This window comes from Pyrus communis, chromosome 15 (genome assembly GCF_041283825.1).
Source record: "Pyrus communis isolate YQ-2024b chromosome 15, ASM4128382v1, whole genome shotgun sequence".
Lineage (NCBI taxonomy): Eukaryota > Viridiplantae > Streptophyta > Magnoliopsida > Rosales > Rosaceae > Pyrus > Pyrus communis.
Window position 1 is genome coordinate 8,397,179 of NC_142579.1, and position 4,025 is coordinate 8,401,203.

Sequence of the window (4,025 nt, forward strand, 5' to 3'; positions counted from 1 at the left end):
AATCGCATTACCAATCAGTGATTGGCTGCATGTATTTATAATGCATTCCAGATTACATCAGGGAACTGAAAACCCTATTTACAAGGAGATTTGAAAAACAAAGATACAACAGAAAGATCAAACTTGGATTTACACGGAAAGGAATATCTGAAAGAGTCTTATCCTAAACTAACTCTTGTGGGATAACAGTTTGACTTGATCACAAACTCTTGAAACCGCACGCGGACTAGGACTTGGTCTAACACATTCATCGCTTTGCGCACCTCCTCTTCGATTTGACCTATTTCTCTTCGCACCAAAAGTACATGACAAGTTTCATGTTGCTCACTGATTATTCTCAACCATTCATGAACTTCCCATCTAACTTAAAATTGGTGAAATCCTATCATTTGAATACTTTTTCCAACTTAATATACCTCCTTTTGATTTTGGTTTTGTGTTGAATTTTACTATCGTCTCCCCTTCATCTCAGGAACAAAAACCACCATTTGCATGCCTCGATTTGTTACGGTCTAGGTGAATCAGTGGTAAGCTGATGTCCAGTTTTTCCGAAGAGGTTTTTCGAGTTTTTCAGCCGGTTTCTTATTTATTTTCCGTTTAAAAAAAAAAAAAAAAAAAAACCAGAGCCTTTCCATGCTCAAGAGCTCCACTGGTATGTCACAGCTCTTTTACATGTTTCTGCTTTGATTTCCAATACAAGGTTAAAGCCTTTGATTAACAAATTTCCGTTGGGTAATTTGATTTCCCTCAAAGACATATATAAATGTGTTTTCTTTGAAGCTTTGAGTGCTTCCACGGACAGTGCCACGAAGCTGCATTCATTCGACTACTTCTAAAGGTTAGTTTCTCCTCTTCTCTTCAAGTCGTCTTTAGTTTTTCATCATGGAGAATAGTTAGCTTGCTTTTATCTTTTCACATAGTTTGTTTTGATCCTATTATATGTTGCTATGCATTTTTCACTTGCATGCCCTTTAATTTCAGCTGTCCGAGGAGAACATGGTTTAAATATCTTTTGCACCAAGTGTAGTTGGCTGTTAATTTATTGAACCAATGGTACGTAGGGTCTGCAAGAGGTTAGGTCGGAAAGGGATGGCTCGGGATGAGGTTGTTAGGATGGTTTTAGGGGAGAGATTCTTTTGTGTAATCATTTTATCACTTGGTAATCGTTTATTAGACGTTGAATACATGTTAAGTGTATTTTTTTCAGTTGTTTGGATGGTCCTTTTATAATATAGGTGAGCCTTATTTAAATAGATGTGTTTGTATATTGTGTTTTGTTCAGGTGGATGAAACAAATGAAGAGAAATAGTAATTTGTTTTTTTTTTTCCTGTTCTGTTGTGCTTTGTCACTCTTTGTTATCAAATTGCTATAATAGTTTGTTCTCACCATGTCAAAAATTAACAAATTTTTTATTAATATATAATCCTTTTCCAAAATGGTGGGTGGAATGAGCAAATGACTATGGAAGAACAAAGAATGAACTTTGAGTGGCTAAATAGTTATTAACATTGTGTGGAAATAAAAGTTTAGTATCTTTTTGTTATCAGCACGACAATTTAGTTATATTGCTCTTTACTTATAAGTGTAAAGTTTCATATTTGATTGATTTGATTGATCTTTTTAATGTTTATCTTAAATCCATCGGTGAACAAACAAATAATTAACTATGTGTTCGGAATAGATTAGGAGAAGTGAGTGTGTATAAATTGGTAATAGCTAATTCATCTGAAGAGAAAAGACGAAAATGATGACCATCGCTCCAAATAATCAAGGCTGAGATTATCACTTCTCATAATTCTGATTCATCTCGGAATGCATTTTCATTTCATTTTTAAAGTTATAATATTAAGAAATTAACTGTTCTTCAATGGTATTATCGTTTCCATAACTTTTTTTTAACTCTTATATGACTATTGTTGCTAATTACAACAAACTCAACTTTTCTGGTGTTAATCTAACTCAGACAATGAAAAACGATTATTCAAATTCTCAACCCAAGTAAGTACTCAATTCCACTCGCTCTTTATTTCTTGATACTTTTGTTTTTGTTAATCAATATTATGCTACTACACAGTTTTAAATTTACTAATTATACTCAATATATTTTTTATAATTTTTTATCCATAATTATCTATAAGCTTTGTGATCCCGCAACAACATTCGGGCAACATATCCTAGTATTTTCTATTTGTCAGGCATATATTATTAGGAAATGATAATCACACATTTTTTGTTTCTCTAACACATATTTTTTTTATTTATGATCATCAAATTGAATAAATTAAACAAAACGAAATATAAGATGAACATAAATGTGTATAAAAAAAAGAAAAAAAAGAAAGTGTAGTTAACAATTTTTTTGTATTTTTGTTAAAAAAAAACATTTCTTTTGTATTAGCTATTGGGCTTTAAGCCGTCAACCCCACTGGCGACTTAGGAGTGGAAACTGAATTTAACCTGGTTCCAATATTTAGGCCCAAGTGAATTGAGGATAGCTCAGGCCCTTTGCGCCACTGTGGCAAGAAGTTTTGGTCCATTTCATAGAAATCGGGTAATATGATCTGTCCCTCCTAAAGAGAGACAACATATCTTAAAATCTTTCTCATCAGATTTCAAACTAGCAAATGAAATTAATAGCAGAAAAACAATGCTGAAAGTAACTAAGGGCACGTTTACGTAAGGGTAATCTGCATTAAGAAACGAAATTGAATTTCGATTACGGAATATTCCGGTATTTACTAAATTTGGAGGAGTCAAAATTTAATGGGTTCCACACAAATTTTGGAATCCAATTATGAGATTTGGAGGAATTGGACTCCTAACAATTGGATGATATTTAGATTTTGAAGGATTGAGGGGATGAGGAATCCATTTTTCATACACATTGCGCCCTCCAATAAAAGTTGAAATTCCAAAGAAACCCAAGCTCTTGTCCCAAGTGTTATCCCTCTCTTTCTCCCTCACCATTGTCGCACATCCCTTGCCTTTCCCAGGACACAGACCCAGCCACCATCATCACAACAATTAAACCACAAAAGTAGATCAAACCACAGACCAAGAAGAACCTTGCTGCAATTTTAGTAGGTATTTTATGAACAAAATGTCAAAAACCAAGCCCCCACACCAAACCAATATGAAATCACAGCCCTGTAAACTAATCGTTCATAGAAACGATATCACTAACACTACCACTGCCCATAGGCCACAAACCCACCTTGAATTTCAAACTGTTGAGAGATGAGAGAGGCGGAGAAGGAGAGGAACAATTAGGTTGGGGTTTGGTAATTGGTTAGTTTGCTTATTAATTTTATTTTATAGCATTTGACTTTCTATTAATCAGCATACAAAATTAATTTAGTAGAACAAGGGTATTTTAGTAATCACATTAGTTTCTATTTCGATTCATGTGAACTAGTAAACAATATATATAGGTCAATGTCATTCTTACTCCAATTCCAGAAAGTTTAGCAAACAACTTTAATAAGAATTTGATTATGATTCCATTCCATTCCAATTCCTCATGAATTCAATTTCTCCTTAACGATTCGACCTACGTTCTGACTCCATTCCATTCCAATTCTTTCTAGTGAGTTGGAGTCTCCCACCACCACCATTCGACTCAACGACAATCCCTCTTCAAATTCCACACAAACTTAATGGTGGTTAGTGGAGATTTCATGACGAACTCATGTCTTCTCCGGTGAGTTCGAGGGCACCCGCGGCGACGATTCGTCATTTCTGAAGTCATCACCTTCAACCACCACCATGGTTCAACTCCTTTTGAACCCAGGAACAAGTCCCAAGCCTTGGTTGGTGCATCAAAGCATTGGAGACAACGAATTGACAACCACCATTTTCTAGGGTTTCCGGCGGGTTCGTGGAGATTTGAGGATTTTTCTGGCAAAATTGGACTTGGCCACATGTATAAAAATTGCTCTACTCATTGAGATCTTCATTCTTGTAAAATTTGGGAATTTTTGGAGTTGTTTGATTTTTCAACGAGTCAGAGCGGCCGACTGCCATG